The sequence below is a fragment of the Pelecanus crispus genome, chromosome 3 (genome assembly GCF_030463565.1).
Source record: "Pelecanus crispus isolate bPelCri1 chromosome 3, bPelCri1.pri, whole genome shotgun sequence".
Taxonomy (NCBI): domain Eukaryota; kingdom Metazoa; phylum Chordata; class Aves; order Pelecaniformes; family Pelecanidae; genus Pelecanus; species Pelecanus crispus.
The window spans coordinates 87,049,136-87,067,329 of NC_134645.1; the positions used below are offsets into that span (position 1 = coordinate 87,049,136).

General features: G+C 38.9%; 1 protein-coding gene across 1 annotated transcript in view; it reads left to right on the top strand.

Annotated features, from left to right (window-relative positions):
- MMS22L (MMS22 like, DNA repair protein) overlaps window positions 1-18,194 on the top strand; it is a 96,298-nt gene that overhangs the window by 50,051 nt on the left and 28,053 nt on the right. The gene's annotated exons all lie outside the window — the stretch shown is intronic.

The window sequence follows — 18,194 nt, forward strand, 5'->3', positions numbered from 1 at the left end:
TTGAAGAATTATGAATGGCTGTCTTCTGTTTACTACACCTAATTGGAATGAATGTATATTTTAAGCCATATGTAAGCAAAGAGGTTACCATGGAGGCATTATGAGTGTTGTGTGGGGAAACTCTAAAAATGATGTTTAAGATAAACATGAACTTTACTAATACTTAAGCCTAATGGGCAAGATGTGTACAAGTTTAAAATGTAGTATTTATCCAGTCACTTGTATTTTATCAAATCTGGTCTTAAAGCAATAGGTTGCTCTCATGTAGTATTACACTTTTAGCACATTTGGAGATAAAAGCTATTGTTGGTGATTGCTTAAAGTCTCTTTGTTCGATCATCTGAACAGGGCAAATCAAAGCATTTTGTCAGACTGTGAGAAGTTTCGCCTGGATAATGCTTCCCACACACACAGGTCACCAAATAAATTATGTGCACAGTTTTACAGCATAGCTGGTGCTGGAAGTTAAATGGATGCCCAGTGGTAGGACTTGTAAAACATTTTCGTGTTAACATGACCAGGCAGAATTGACGTTGTTGATGGTAGCTTTAATCTAATAAACTATCAGTTCTAACAGTGATTTTTACTGTGTTTCAGAGGGGATGGTGATAAAAGTTTAGCAAACCTACTGTTCTTCCTGGATGACAGAAAATTAGCTCTACTGGCTGTATTACCAAATGTTGGGCACAATGTTCATGGGGGATGTTTGGTACCCAAAGTAATCTCCTTCAATAAAAGATGTATTACATGAACAGCATCCTTTAACACAACAGATACTCCATAAAGAACAAAACTGATTTTTCAGGAAGGAAATAAAATACCTTGTTTTGGAATTTGGAAGCAAGTTACTTCATTATCCTGAGTACAATTTGCCTGCCTTCCAAAATCTGTTTTTTCTCTTGGAGGGAAAGATTTTCCTAAACCACTTACAGTATATGACTCCCAGCAGGTTGCTAGAGAGTATCCATATGCATATAGTTTTTGATTTTCTGCACAGGCAGCTAGAGGAGCTGGAGCAAGAGAGTTTCATTTTTAAAAAGAAAAACTTTATTTGAACTACAGTTCCTCTCTCTATTACAGTCTTGTTTTAAATTAAGAGAAATGCAGAAAACTTGAAGTATTTTCTTAGGCTTCCTACCTGAAAAATAACAATGGCATGATAATGACAAAGTGTTATACTTGTAATGGTAAGACAGGTGTGTTACTGGAAATTACATTCAGAATGTCTGAAGAGATACCTGTGGGTAGTAGTACTTCTAGTTTGTTTGTTTTCAGTATTTGGGGTTTATATTTTGATACTGTTCATTTACCTCCCCTCAGGACTTTGTGTAGTTACCCTCAGAGTCCATTTCACATCTCCTGATCAGATCAGGAAATTTCAAATGAGATGACACCAACTCACCATTTGAATTTCTGCAGCCAGCAGAATGGCTATTTTACCAGTTTCTCTCTGTCGTCTTGGTACTTGAGTCTGGGTGAGAACATGCTCAGTGAGAGAAACTGCATTTCTAAAACTGTGCTAGATAAAGGAAGACATTTGAGAGATGTGGTGAAGTTGATACCTCAGTGAATTTGTTTCGAACAATTTGCCAAACTTTGATTCCACCCTCCCCCCAGTGCGGCTGTGTGGCTATGAAGAATTTTAATGATCTTTACATGGCCATAAATTTACCATCACATCTCTGAAATTGTAAGCTTTTCCAAAGTGATCTGTGTGCTTTTGATCTGTTTGAATGAAACACTGTGAGCTTAAACAGAGATCCACTTTAGTACAGTATGTGAGTACCTGTTTCTCAGTGTGGGGAGTCCAGCACTGGGAGTCCATTAAAGTACTGGGCTCTGAATTGTATGAAATTGTCTGTTTAAGGTCAACCTGTTAAGCTTTACAATTTTTTTTAGATATCTTTACTGTGTGAAAAATTACTTTTTAAAACATGTAAACTACAGCTTACAGACTATATGAACCTGTCCCATCATAATTCTCTATCAACTGGTGTTATCCTGATCTCAGAGTTCCACAGAACAGCTAAAGGCAGGATTTTGGAAATGAGTGTACTTAAAATGGGTTTCAGTACTGGTCTTTCAGAACCAGGTGATTGGCATTCCAGTCACATTGTGTAGTTATCATTTCTCGTGGAATTTTTTTGTGAACAAAAGACAGTTGGGAGTTGGTAAAAAAGGCTTAGCTTGTAAAAATTCAGAAAATTTGTTGTATCACAGTCTGGTTCATTATATAGCTACAGACAACTACACTTCATTGCTCTCCTGGTGTTCTAGAAGAATGTGTTTCAAGTAAATTATGTTGTATAAGTAAGCAGCACAAGAAAAACATTGGAACACTGATTTAAGTCCAGCACAGGACCACCAATATGATTAGGGGTCTGGAGCACATGCCCTTTGAGGGGAAGCAAAGAAAACTAAGTTTGTTCATCCTTAGGAAAAGAAGGCTTGGATGGGAGGTGGTAGGGGGAAGGCATTTCATTCTTTTGTACGACAGTCTAATGGGGGGGTTATAGATAAGATGGAATCCGACCCTTCACAGAGGTGTACAGTGGTAGGAATTGACCAAGATTGTGATGAAGGAAGTTTTTGTTAGATATAAGGATAAAATTTTCACAGGATAGTCAAACATTGGAACAAGTTTCTAAGTCAGTTTGTAAAATTTCCCTTTTAGGGTTATTCAAGACTGGCCTTGCTTTGAGCAGGGGTTGGACCAGGTGACCTCTAGAGGTCCCTTCCAATTTAGATTTTTCTATGACTCTAGCTCTTAATAAAAAAACCACAAAACAAACAGAAAGCCCCCCGCCCCCGCCGAAAACAAACCAAAACCACAAACAAAAGCCAATCAAACAGAAATCCTATTGAACACACAATTTCCAGAAGATGACAAATTTTAGAAATTTTGCTCTAACAGAAGAGTGCTCTGGAAGATACCCATTTGCAATCTGCAGTTTGTCTCTGTATTAGTAACATGACTGAAATCAGAAGCACTTGTTTTTTCACTTCAGCGTTTCTACTTTATTTCAATTTCTCAGATAACCTGGCATTCTGGTTCTCACTATAAATTATATTCACATATGATTCATTTTATAATGACATGGAAGGTTTCCATATACCTTCATTAAGGTTTTGAGCCAGCAGTGTGCCCTTGTTGCAGAGAGGGCTGATGTTCTCCTGGGCTGTAGTAGGCAGAGCATTGCCAGCAGGTGGAGGGAGGTGATCCTTTCCCTCTGCTCAGCACTGGTGAGGGTACACCTGGAGTACTGTGTCCAGTTCTGGGCTCCCGAGTACACGAGAGATGTGGGCATACTGGAGAGAGTCCAGTGAAGGGCTACAAAGATGATTATGGGACTGGAGCATCTCTCCCTTGAGGAAAGGCTGCAAGAGCTGGGACTGTTTAGCCTGGAGCAGAGAAGGCTCAGGGGGATCTTATCAATGTGTAGAAATATCTGAAGGGAGGGTGCAAAGAGGACAGAGCACAGGCTCTTTTCAGTGGTGCCCAGTGACAGGACCAGAGGCAGTGGGTACAAACTGAAACACAGGAGGTTCCCCCTGAACATCGGGAAACACATTTTTCCCTGTGAGGGTGACCGAGCACTGGCACAGGTTGCCCAGGGAGGTTGTGGAGTCTCCATCCTTGGAGATGCTTAGAAGCTGTCTAGACATGGTCCTGGGCAACTGACTCTAGGTGTCCCTGCTTGAGCAGGGGGTTTGGACCAGATGACCTCCAGAGGTCCTTTCCAACCTCAACCATTCTGTGGTACTCTGATTTCTCAGTGAGAATGGAGAACATGGATTCTACAGTCAACAGTATGTATTCAAGGCAGGATTGTTGCATTTATCAGGATATTGTTTGTGTGGCATCTTTCTAGAACTTTGCAAGCAAAGAGCTCAGTCAGAAGGCCTTGACAGGGTTGAGTGGATCTTGCTTTTGAATATTTTGAAGAAAGGTGGTCTTTAACAGGGAGGAGATGGTGCTAAGTCAGCTTATTTGCTGTGACCCTCAAGTCTCTGGTTGTAATTCCATCCTGCTCTGGTGGCAAGAAGGAAGAGCTGTTACGGGAAGGCTGTTAAAAATGATCTTCTATACCAGCAGTGATTTGTTGTTTCCAGCTAAAAAATTTAACAGCTAATACTGCCTGTTCCCTACATGAGAGATACTAGCCTTTATGTTCCTAATAGGCTATGAACTTGAATAAAGATCATCTGAAGTGATCTAGACTTCCTGTTCTTTCAAATATAAAATACTTTGGAAACCAAATTTAGTCTCATTTAAAAAAAAAAAAAATTGATGTCCCTATAATTTAAAGTTACAGAAATGTAATTAGATTTCTCAGTAGTTTTCTAACAAATCTTTTATATAAAAGATGATTCCTGTTTAAAACAAATAAATGAACAAAACTCTCAAAACCAAAGGGTGAAGTGTGTCTCAGTCAGGGCTGATCAAAGAGCTCCCAATGACTCCTCCTGCAACAAGACACCCCCCCTCCAGTCAATGGTTGGATAAGTGTGTTTTGTGTGTGTTCTTTTAAATGCTCGTCATGTGAGGTGATGTGCCTGCAGACTGTGCCGTCATGGCTGAATGGCTGCCTCTGGTAAAGAACATCTTTCAGTTGTGTAGTGAACGTACTTTGAATCATACAGTGGGGAAGACTTAGCTTTTATGGTCAGGTTATGTGGCTCACGGCTCACTAGAAGCTCTGAGAGGACCCTTGCAAAACAGTGCAGTAGAGGCTGAGACATGTTTACTGTTCTGAAGTTTTGCATGTGGGATGGGAATTTATGGGGAAATTTTGTCTTTCTTTGATCAAAACTAATAGTAATATCAGTCTGTTACAAAGATAGTTGTTCAAAACAAGGCTTTTAAGAATGGAAATGGAGCTATTTTAAGTTCTGTGAAGTGACAGTGATTTAGAAATATCAAGTTTGGTTTAGGTGACATTTTTGTATGTATGTGAACTAAAAAGGGGAAAACAATGGCTTAGGATAGCATCAATTTCAAATGTGCCCTGTCTGGTTTTTTTTTTTTGCTTTACTTTTCTCTATTTGTTCTTTCAGAGGATTAAAAAGTTCTGAATCTGACCAATGCTGAAAGTCTGCTTAAGCAAACTAAATGTCTTTTTAAGTTTTTGCTTTTTCTCTGTTCTTTCTTGAAAGAACTGAGCACTGACTGACTTGTTCAAAGCAACAAGGTGACTCCCAGTGGCTTGAACAGTGCAGAATCTAGCCCAGAGCGCTTGGCTGAGATCTGTGAACAGCTGAGCCCTGCTGCTGAAGTGAGTGCCTGCACTGCCTGTCCTGGGACTTGAGATTTTGGGACAGCAGTGGGTCACTTTATGTCTGTATGTGAGTGTTCCAGTTCATAGTTTTCATTAAAGACACAAAGAAAACTGTGATCTTAGCATATGCCTGTGTAGTACAGGGGAGAAGCTAACTTGGCCGAATACCAGTGAAGGTAATGAAGGAAAATTGCAGTTGGGCTCAAATTAGCTGTCTGGTTTTCCCAAGACTGTTCTACAAGCTGAAATGTGAACTAGTTGCACTGAATTAACACAGGTTATGTTGTCTTTGCTGCTCTTGCAACCTTATTTTAGTTAAATGCGGTTAGGAAAAGACAACAGCTCTCTGGCACAAATTTGCTAGGGTGGCTGAAGCGGATGTAATATCCCCTCCCAGTAGACATAGCCAAAGCAGGCTAGAGCTTTGTTGCTTGCATTTAAATTATGGTCATAACAACTTGTCTTTTCGGTGATATAGTTAAACCCTTTGAGAAGGGTTAAGGAGAAAGCGCTAACTAATATTCTGCAGCTCTGAATGTTTGGCTTTTCTGTACCTTTGTGTTTTAGGGTTGTGTGTCTGTTCTTGTTAATATCTTTACTTTGTCTTTGAGTATAGTAAAGATGTTGGGGATTTCTTGTTCTCCCTGTGTATCTTAAAAGTATTACTGAGCACACACAACATGCTGTCACAGTGAACACAGGGTTCTCTATTACTGCGCTTAGCTATAGAGAGGATTATATTAAACTCTGTAACCTTGCTGAAGCCCCTTTGTACATTGCTGCTATATTGATAATCTTCACATGATTCAACTGCAGTTGAAAACCTTTATTCACAGCATTAACGCTTTTCATCCCAGTGAAGATGAGAATCTTTGATATCAGGAGATGAGCTCTTCAATGTGCAGATAATTTTTTTTTTTAATTAGTGTGGTCCTGCAGATGTTACCTTGGACACTTCTTCACCTGGGCATATACAGGGAATACTTATCAAGCCTAGCCTTCAAAAATGGATAAAACAATTTATTGATGAATGAATTAGTGGTTAACTAAGGGACTGTTATGCTGTTTGATCGCTTACAAAATAATGAATGCTTTAGGAAAATACTTGCATTCTAAAACAAATCCACCATAACATTTCAAAGTAATTAAGGAAAATATTTCCTAGTGTTCCGCATCTAAAAATAAACAGTATTACCTACGTATCAGTAGACTGAAGGAGCAATATAAGATGTGTTGACATTTTGTATCTATGATGAATGCAGACATATTAATGAACAGCTTTCCTCTAAAATGCAAAGTTAAATGCTTAGAAAATCATTGGAACTTATTGCCCCATCTTCAATATTGCACATTGTAGAATCACGATTTTGGTGACACTTGCTTTGCCTCTCTTTAAAGTAAAGGAAATCCAGCCAGTAAAGGAGGATTTCAAGCTTGATTTCCTTTTTCTTTGTCCATGATTTTATTTTATGCTAGCTCTTTTCCAAATACTTGCTGTTTCTTGTAATTTAATAAGAAGTGCTTCAGGTAGACTGCTGGCCCATTTCTCCACATATTTAAGGCTTTCATCCAGCAACCGCTGGAAAATTCTTCCGAGTGTTTACATGACAGCTTTCACTTTGCATCTCATGATTATGGAATCTCTTTTGCCTGGATCATTGCAAGTCTCAGTGCATCCACAGTCGTCTGAGAGAGTCAGAAGGACAGGACAGGCTGATCATAATGTGTTCCAGATCTCTCTTCTGCCATGTGCATGGGGAAAAGGTCGCTGCAGGAACAATGTGATGAAAGAAGTGGTATAATAGAGGAGGGAGAGCTTGGAGGTCACTGCATTTCTGGTTTGTTTTTATTTTCTGAGTTCAACTTTTCAGCAGTTGTCTGTCCACTTTCCTGTTTGAAGGATATCCACATTTCTTCCTGCAGCTCCATGAGTTTTAAAATAGACTTTTTTTTTTATCATCTTATCTCTGTCAAGTCTGGTAGTGGTATCCTGGGAACTTTTCCTGCTCCCCAATAAAAGGTGGAAATGTTCAGGCTAGTACTGCTCTGGCCTTTGTGCAACTTTTGCCTTCCAGTAGGAAAAAGTAAAGGAATATATGTGAATTATGCCTAGATATTGAGTTGTCTTTGTCACTCCTATGTGCTGCTTCCGTCTAAAAGTCCAGAAGATGAACTCCCAAAACATGAATATATTTAAAGTTTCAAGGGTTGGCCATGTTCAGAGATGCTGCAGCTCGACAAACTAACATCTCTTACTTTGAATGCTTGGTTTGAAAACTGTGACGTGGATTAGGTCGTGGCCGCTTTTGCCAATTTTAGTGACTCCTTGATTGGGAAAGTGGATCAGTGTCGTGGTTTAACCCCAGTTGGCAACTAAGCACCACACAGATGCTCGCTCACCTCCCCCCCCCCCCCCCCCCCCCAGTGGGACTGGGGAGAGAATTGAGGAGGGGGGAGTAAAACCCATGGGTTGAGATAAAGGCAGTTTAATAGGACAGTAGAGGAAGAGAAAGTAATAATAATAATAATGATAAAAGAATATACAAAATAAGTAATGCACAATGCAGTTGCTCACCACCTGCTGACCGATGCCCAGCCAGTCCCCAAGCAGCGATCGCTGCCCCCCAGCCAACCCCCCCCCAGTTTCTATACTGAGCATGATGCCATATGGTATGGAATAGCCCTTTGGCCAGTTTGGATCAACTGTCCTGGCTGTGCCCCCTCCCAGCTTCTTGTGCACCTGGCAGAGCATGGGAAGCTGAAAAGTCCTTGACTAGCATAAGCAGTACTTAGCAACAACTAAAACATCAGTGTGTCATCAACATGCTTCTCCTACTAAATCCAAAACACAGCACTGTGCCAGCTACTAGGAAGAAAATTAACTCTATCCCAGCTGAAACCAACAATCAAGCAATGAGAGTTAACTTTGCTGATTATATACCTTGACATTACATATTATTGTTTCCATATTGCTGTGAAAAAGAAGACTGTCTTAAAACCTGAGACTTTCAGTTCACTTTTTTCTGTGCTACGTGCTGTTTGTAGTGTTACATTTAAATCCAAAGAATTTAGTGAAGAACATAGATCTACCAAACTCCTCTGTATTAGTTTCAGACAAAGCGCCACATTTCTTGAATCGTACTTCTCTAATGAAATAGCTGCCAAGCTATGTATCGCAACATCTGTTGTTTAAAAAAAAATAAAAAAATGTTAGGATCATTGACTTAAAATTTGAATAGCGTATTTTTTCCATTTTTGCTTATTATGGGGTCAGCTGCAGTGGATACATTTTGGAGTTTTTTGTTTTTAATATAACCTTAAACTTGGAAAGCTTTATAAAGAGTGCTGGTTTTGATTTACATTTTATTTTATGTAAAAATGTAATGTACTCAGATGCTTTTAATTGTGCAGTTGATAGACTTACTTGTAGAAGATACATAAAACAAACAAAAACCCCCAAACAGAAATAGTAAAAAAATATAATCGCTTGTGAGAATATTAAAAAAATCATAAGAGCTAGATTTCTTAGCTGTTGATAGTATAATTATTTAATTACTGACACCTTGCATCATCTGTACTAATGCACACTCCAGTAATGTGAGAAAATACTGCTGCTGCTCTACCTGCATTATAACATTTAAAAGGATCTGTCACATTTTCCCTACTCTTTCCTGTGTTTTAGTGAATATCCCAAGTAATGTCTGAGAAATGAAACTTGGCTTTAGTCTTCAAATCACTAAAAGGAAAAAAAGTAGTTGTTTAAAGTGGTTAACTGTTCTTAAAATATTTGTATCTTCAAAGAGCTTTATGTAGTTTCCTGAATAGATTTAGTAATGAGTAAGGATCATTTAGTTTAAGGTATTTTCTGTTGATATTGTTTAACTTGGGAAGGTGACCCTGAGCTAAATTGCAATGTGTGATTTGAATGCCCATGGGCTGCCCTTCATTGGTTTGATTGGGGGAGATTATCTGGATTTCTAATATACTTTAATTACTCTGCTTATATAAATTGTCACATTAGAAGCTTCTTAACTGTTGAGTCTGTTCTGTCAGTGATCCACTAACAATAGGAATACACTAGGCTCTTCCACTGAGATTTGAAGATTTACACCATCAATGAAAGAATTGGAATGGCTCTGTTTAAACCTACTGTATCTTCAGTAGGAAAGAGTATGTGATCTGCTTCTACTCAGGCAGCGATTGATGTGTGGTAAATTGAAAGGATCTGTTGTCTATTTTGTTAATAAGCATTTTTTTCAATTAAGGGAGCATAATGCAAAATATGTTTTAGGATGTTTAGAGGCAACATTTTCCTGATGTGCGTGTGGAAAAAACAGAAAACAGTATGGTTAGGTGTCGTGGCTTAGCCCCAGCCAGCAACTAAGCACCACGCAGCCGCTCGCTCACTCCCCCTACCCCGATGGGATGGGGGAGAGAATCGGAGGAGTAAGAGTGAGAAACACTCCTGGGTTGAGATAAGAACAGTTTAATAATTGAAATAAAGTAAAATAGTAATGATAATAATAACAATAGAATAATGATAATAACAATAATAATATACAAAGCAAGTGATGCACAATGCAATTGCTCACCACCCGCCAACCGATACCCAGACAGTTCCCGAGCATCAATCGCTGCTCCCCGGCCAACCCTGCCCAGTTTCTATACTGAGCATGATGTCACATGGTATGGAATAGCCCTTTGGCCAGTTTGGATCAACTATTCTGGCTGTGCCCCCTCCCAGTTTCTTGTGCGCCTGGCAGAGCACAGGAAGCTGAAAAGTCCTTGACTAGCATAAGCACTACTTAGTAACAACTAAAACATCAGTGTGTTATCAACATTCTTCTCCTACTAAATCCAAAACACAGCACTATGCCTGCTACTAGGAAGAAAATTATCCCAGCTGAAACCAGGACATTAGGATTTTTGGGTGGAGGAAGGTGGAGTGCCCTTTAATAATGAATAGCTAAGGTTTTACAGAGAAGCTGTCCTAATAGAAATGCTGCCCTAATGTCTGTGTATGTCTCTTACAGCCTAAGATAGATGACCTGGTATTTTTAGTTGTCTGTCTCTCTATCTTCACACACATATCTATAAACAATTCCTTTAAATTATCGTCTGAAGCACCTCAGTCCTAGAGTGTTATGGTGATTTAGGCCTCTCTTGATCTTTTACTCCTGAGCAGTAGAGCCATCTGCCTGCCTGCCAGCTCTGTTCAGATGAGCTAGGAGGATACCAGAACTTGGAAGACTCCTGCTCTCAGATGGTGTAGGAGTCTTTCAAGATGCAATGGTCTGATGGCCTACAGTAGCAGGTCCAGCTGAGCAGCAGCTTCTTTGGCATGTATAGCATGTGTGTCTTATAAAACAAACCACTCTTGCTTCCTCTGTGGGACTTTGTCTACTGCTAGCCTACAGAAAATACAAAGTGAAGGACTGAATCCAGTGTGTCTGGTGGGTCCAGAGACATCTGATTCAATGTCATGAAGAACAGAAGTATCATAGAATCATAGAATTGTTTAGGTTGGAAAAGACCTTTAACATCATCCAGTCCAACCATTAACCTAACATTACCAAGTCCACACTAAACCAGTTAAGGGTAGACTAGACTAAACCATGTCCAAGAGTGCCACGTCTACCCATTTTTTGAACGCTTCCAGGGATGGTGACTCTACCACCTCTCTGGGCAGCCTGTTCCAATGCTTGACTACCCTTTCCGTGAAGAAATGTTTCCTAATATCCAATCTAAACCTCCCCTGGCGCAGCTTGAGCCCATTTCCTCTTATGTGTGCTTGGAACCGTTGTAGAGTCTGCTGCTGAAGATGTGTACTTAAACATGTTTGTTTTGGGTGTTTTTTTAGTTTTTGTTTGTTTTTAAATAACAGACAACGGGTAGTCTGAACAATTAAATATCTGTGACCTAGTGGTTAGAATGTAGTACAGGGAGGGAAGAGTGCCATGAGCACCAGTCCTTGTTCTAGGATTTTGCATTTTTATCCAGTGACTGACTTAATGTAAAACTCACAATCCAAGAGCAGAGCCTGATCCCAAAACCAGTCTAGGACCTAGGTGCCCCCAACCCTGAGGCTGTGACTCATTGGTTGGTATATTAAAAAAAGTGTATTCAAGATTTTAAAATGAAGGTATCTACTGCTGCACTTTATGCAACCTGCTTTTCTTGGTGTGAGTTAGTCATGACCAGCTTTCCGGGCCCCAGTAGACTGAGATTGTGGGTTAGATGCCTAGCTGAAGGCATTTGCATAGCTGAATTGCAGGCACCTAGGGGACTTCCCAATCAAAAGAGGGTGATCTGACTAAGTGAGCAGTTTGGGAATTATGATTCAGGAGTCTGAGATCTGTTTGTGCCCTGCTTTTTAACCATTGCATCCTTTTATCCCTTTGGATCTCATCCAACTTCTAAGACATGTCACTTTGTGTATGCTTCACGTTGCTGTGCCTGATGAAGGTATGTTGTAACACTGACATCTATGATGTTGTGCAAGTCTGTGCTATAAAAAACCTAAGCACAAATGGATGAATTAAAGCATATGCTAAAAAGTCCTGGATGTTAGAGTTCTGAAAAGCATCCCTCTTTCCCTTGTTACCCTTCCCTACCTCATCACACCAATCGGTGATCATCATACACATACATAACCAGGCATATTATTTGGACAGCCTTTTTGCAGTAAACATTTAAACATGCAGTTTATTGTGGATTGCTGAAGCAAATTGAACTGAAGGAAGAACACTGAAACATGATTTAATAAATACTGAACCAATAGGGGCATGTTAATGCTTGATAATACTGTATCATGATTTTTCCAGTTCTGTTTGTACAGTCAGCAGTACAGCTCTGTGCTGGTGGTGATGCTATCATTGTGGCTTACACAATGCTAACACTTTCATTGTAAACTGTGGGATTTTTTTCCAAATGTTTCTTTTAATGGATGAGAAAAATTAGTTTTGGCCTTAAGTTTCTCATGTTGCTTATCTTTCTGAAATCTGGTTTTTAGTCCCATAAAGGTAGGTTAAAATGCTGTGTTCTTTTGTGTTTGGGGTTTTTTTTTTTTTTGAGTTATCAAAGAGTGAAAAGGCTGTTGCTCAAATATGAAGAAACTTTATAGATACTTTGTACGTATATTGCGGATATGGAAACAAATTAAGTTGAGAGATTCTGATTTGAGGTGGGATTACTTCTTCTTGAAAACTGTGACTGTACTTCTTCTGTCCAGTTGCTACTGCAGTCATACCAGTCTCAATATACTGGGTGCTATATGAAGGGATATAAAAAAGAAATTGTGTCCCAAAGAGCTTAGAAACACATTTAAAAGAGTTTGTTGTTTGAATCAGACTTGGGTAGAATTTAGTCAACTTCTTTCATGCATGTTTCACAGAAACAGCCTGGATGTGGAAGTGTCTGAAAGTCTGTAGGTGACTCCATTTTAACCACTGAAGTTCCCCAAGTACCTAAACTTGTGTGCCCACAGATGCTAAGGCTGTTTTCACAGGCCTTAGTTAGCATCCAGCTTACGCACTTTGAGGCCATAAACCAGATGCTTCAGCACTTAAAATTCTTGTAAGCATGCTGTCAGCACACCTACTAAACACGCTGATAACAAAGAGTTCAGTGCAGAGCTCTGCAGCCTGGCCTACTTGCATTCAAAACTATGGCCAAGAGAAAGAAGGTTCACCTTTTTACATATTAGGTCAAGTGGTCACATCACTCACCAGTGATGAGGAAGACAAAAGCCTTTACTATGAGATACCTGAAACCCACATCTATGACTTTCCACCGGTCTCTAAGCACGGTTAGTTCGGGCACTTTCTTCTTGGAGGAGCTGGGCCATTGTGGAACTGTGCAGCTAGTATGCCACTTCTATGGATCAAGATCCATTTTGTTTTCGTGAATCTGCATGTATAAGAGAGGCAGGACCATACAGTTTGTTACTTGTACCTTGGCACATCTCCATGATACTATGTGAAAGCAGACTTGAACCCAGATGCAACCACTTTGTCCTTGCCTTTGTGAATGCCAGTATTATAGCCCATACTTAAACTAGCTTTTCTTTTTTTGAATGTTTTGAAAAATTCTGTATAAAAGTAACTAACTCACTTTAAAAATGTGTTCTCCTTCACACTTTGTATTATACTTCATGGTAGTATAACAGGTTATGACTTCAGAAATGTACATGTATTTAGTATAAGCTGCATATTTGAAGCACAGCCATAAAAATAAATAAATGCTTATGAACAAATTACTCAGTAGAAGTTGAACAGTGAGTTTGTCAACATGGGAGCTGGTATCCGTATGGATCAATAAGTGCTATAGTTGCAATTTTCTATAACTGTCATGTAACCAAATGGCATAATAGTCAACTAGTTGAATACCCACACTGGATTATTTTCAAAGGCATATGGAGGGCACACAAAGATCTTTCTCAGCTTAATCTTGGATAGGACTAGTTGCTGGAAATGCATGTGGCTTCTGTTGAAACCTTGCTTCCAGTTCTGGTCACTGTAAGAAGCAACAATTCTGGTGGAATGAAAGGAAGAAATGAGTGGAGTTATTAAAGAAGTATTGCTGTTTTATGGCATTTGAAGAAAGTGAAAGTGGATGAGTAATTTTGAACTAAATTCTGAAATGCTGCTTGGTAAATATTGTTTGGTCACTGAAGCTGAGTAGACTGCTGTCTAGCAGAGATCTCAGAGTTTTGCACCTGTAGCAGTAGCACAAATTTGGAGTGTATTTACTGCAGTGAGATTTATACAACCACAGAAAATATGACTGGATAGATTTCTACAGGGAAGCCCAATGTTTTGCCATACAATGGTGCTATGTAATTTCTTCATATTGGCAAGTAAGAGGCAAAGGGAAGCCGAAACACCTTTCTGTCTGAAACGGAGTGATGTCAAAACTGGCACTTTTATTTTGGATTTTATTTTAATGCCATCTTTATTGTGGAACTTGTTGCTGATCTTTTCAGCAGAAACAAATATGCTTTTCATTGTATTAATGTGGCTTTTGATTTTTTTGAGACCTTAAGATGATAACTTTATTGTTGTGCACATTTCCGAGTAGCTGACATCACCTCTGTGTCTGGGGTTTGTTGGGAGATCATAAAGCCCTTCTGTCTTCACTGAAACCAAAACTCTCACTTTATTGTTCCGTGCATCAGCTAATCTCTGTATCTCAATTTCTTTATGATGAAATCTTTATAGCTACCCCATAGCTGAAGAAGCCTTAGCTTCCCCCCCAACCACTTCTGTTGCTGTTGCCGCCTCTATGGTAACATTAAAATAGGATTAAGGCATACTGCATTTGTTGCCAAAGTATCAAAATGAGAAACTGTGGTGATAATCTTAGTGATGCAAAAAGAGGGAGAATGTTTGGAAGGGAAACCTCCGAGTTCAAGTATTGTTCAAGTCTATTGATCTGCAGAGAGCACAAAGCCCCTATTACCTGTCTTTGAATCCAAGTGTGATGATACTTTATTTCATTTTACTTGGACTGACTTTTCCTTGAAAGAACTGATGTTAGTAGTTGAAATTCTAAGCATTAAACCTATTTATGATTTCAGAAATACTCATATATCTCTACCCAATCTCTCTAGTTTTATCCAAAGGTGTTGGTCCTGCAGGTGGTGTATTTTAATTATTTATTTGTTTCAACATCAAAAGGTCATTCAGGTCCTTTAAAAAGACTTCCCTGAGCTTAACTTTGGCTGTACTGGACAGCTGAGTTCTTGGGTGCTATGGCTGGCCTGGCATGGTCGGGGTGCAGAGGAACTGGAAGTACCGCTGTGAAGAAACCAGTGCCTGTATTTATAGTCTGGGGGGCCCTGAGGGTGGTAGTATGTGTCCCTGGCAATGTTGATAGGAGGAGAGAGGTCTTCTCTCATGTTGGGGAATTCTGAACCCTTGTAGATAAAATTAAATGACATCGGATTAAGTCTGGATGCTGATGCAGCCAGTGCAGGTTATGGGCTAGTAGTGACTTGAGTTTCCATTCTATAGGCAGGCTTCTGCATTTTATGTGTTTTTAGTTTTTCAGCTTGACCTAAAATTTCACTCCATTTTAGTAAATCCACGCTTACAGAGGCATGGTTTACATCTGCAAAAGCATGGTTCATGATTACAATATCTGCATCCAGATAAATGGCTGCAATTCCTTACCCATAGGATGGGATACCCATAGGATGTAGAAAATAATCCTGCATACTACTGCTGTACGTGTACATCCAGCACAATCTGCATTCAGGTAGCACAAACGTTCCTTTCGTTTATAAACCTAGGGTTTATTTGATCTGATGGCAAAATGAAAAAAACACTTCTCTTTTTACAGAAATAGGAAATTCACAATTTAAAACAAGTAAAAACCACACCAAGTTATTACCATTGTAATGAGGCAACTGGTGGTTCCAGAGCTCTTAACACAATAGAAAATTACATGCATATAGTTTCAGAAATTAAGTGATGTTTGATGGTACACTTGTCTAGTGTTAGAAAAAATACAGAAGCCTGAATAAAAAGTAAATTTGTATTTATCCATATTTTTATGGAATTAAAAAAATTTGAATGTTGGTAGAAGTAGCTGGCTACTTCAGCTGCAGGACATATTGATGCCCCATTGATTCTAAGCATTTACCTTATTGCAAGCATTTGTGTAGGTTACTATGAATAAACATAAATACTGATTTGTATGTGTTGCCCTTCCACTGACACAGAGATATATTACCTTACTTTGGAAGTCTGTACACCCTTCTACTTTGCATAGATGGCTAAAGGAGATGCAAGGCACCCTTCTTTGGAGAGGCAATTTAGAGGAGAGAAAAAGGTCTTTGTGCAATTTTACAGTGTAGTCTGGTTGTAAGTAGGGCAGAATTTGGTCCTGTAAGTTTTATTCTCTGCACTATGAGGCATCATGTTTTCCTTTCTTAACAAAATAAACCAAAAAAAGCCCTTTATGTTTTTACTGTTAAACTTTTTTTTTTTATTTTGGGTAATGGGCAAAAATATATTTTTAACTCTTTTAGCCCTGCTTTTACTTTTTCATTGTTTGTCCTCTAGACCTCACTATTTCTGCACCCTTTTCTTTGTCCTTTTTTTAATAAGGGATACTCCCAAAGAAGTATTGCTTGACTTTTTATTCTAATCTCACTTCTGTTTCAATTAATGTTGACTTGGAGAATATGCCTTGTAAATAGGAATACCAACTGACACACTGAATATAATCCTCAGTTTCTAAGCGTTGATTGTTTTCACAGCATCCTTAAAGGGTAAGCTGTCTTACTATCCAAATATCATGGCTGGGAAACTGAGGCTAACAAAGGCTGTATGATTTATGTGAAGCCACAGAGGGAATAAATGTTGGGTTTAGAATTCCTGGCTTCTGTTCCTGTGTTTGGACTCGCACCGTCTCTCAAAGAAATACTTGATTCCTCCTAATATTACGTACTCTTCCATGTCTATTATATGTAGCCATTCGAAAAGTAGCTGGTACTCAATTCTCTCTCTGTCTGTACTATTGAAACGAATGGATGCCTGCAGGCAGGCGTAAGGTATCGTTACCTTTGACAGCCAGTATGTTTTATGTTTTAAATTATGTGTTAGGCAGAATTTTTGGATACTAATTTGATATAATGAGATGCACTTCTAATACCAACCCTAGTACTGGAAGGCCTTGCAGCCAGCCTACTCTTTATTTAAAATTATTCCATTTCAGATGTCCTAATGAGTGCTGTGAGTTGTGTAATTCTTTCATAATTTTCCCACATTCCCAGAAGGGAACTAGGGGCTGGAGTTTTTCCTGTTTTGTTTTGTTTTATTTCAAATTAGAGTGAGCACAGAATAAAGATCCAGGGGAAGAGTTTTGTGAAACACTTGCTAGTGTGAGAATGGCAATTAAGAAAAAAAATATTATCATCTACAAATGTTAGTGTTAAGGCAAGTCTCAATGCCTCCGCTGTTTGCCATTATCTTATAAATATCTTGACTCTGACTTTACAGTGCTGTTTATGGAATTTAATAAAGCAAATGTAATAATGCTGCCTGTGCTTTAATGCACAATCTCAATTGAGTTGACCAGAAGATAAATAGGAACAGGAATGATAGTGCGTTCCTACAGATTGTTTTTAATAAGCATGTTATTTAGTTGATCAGCCCAGTGCAGTAATGCCTCCTATCCTGCTCTACCAGACAAATTTATTAATGCTTCCTTCCCCCCCCGATTTCTCTCAGAACATTGATTCCCTGCAGACATATCTCTATTAAACCTCTAGAAAGTCACAACTTCCAAATTAGATTAAGTAGCAGGAATGGTACTAGAAGAATCAAAGAAAATTGAGTGCGTTATTGAATTCATGCCACATTGTCTCAGGAAGAGATGGGAGTTATGTGTAGTGGTAACTTTTGTCCTTACTGTACTAACAAAGCTGTGGGCATTGCTGTCAAACCTAATTGTCTGCAGCACATCAGGATAAAGTGAATCTTTTCTCTTATCAAAACTCATACCTCGTGAGCTTTTACAAATGAGAAATAGGTTTCAGAAGGAAGCTTTGTAATTGATCGAAATCATTTGCCATTATTTGCTGTACACAACCCTGTCCTAAAAACCGTACTGGCAAAAATTTTAAAAAAAGCATCTGGCTTTGGATTGTAAGCAGACTTGCTTGTCATGCTAGCAGTTGCAAAATGCAGATATTCATTTTAAAGCTGCCTATTTCTCATTTTGATCTGACATATTAAAAAGCATATAATTAATGGTTGACATTAGTAATTAACATTAACTTTATGGTACTTAATATGCCATCAATCATCCATCAAATAACTGGTATGCATAATGTCTTTGCATAAAGGTTTTAATTGCACAAAATGATCCTTTAGTTCTCAGGCTCTACGGTTTAAAGTAGTTGTAAAT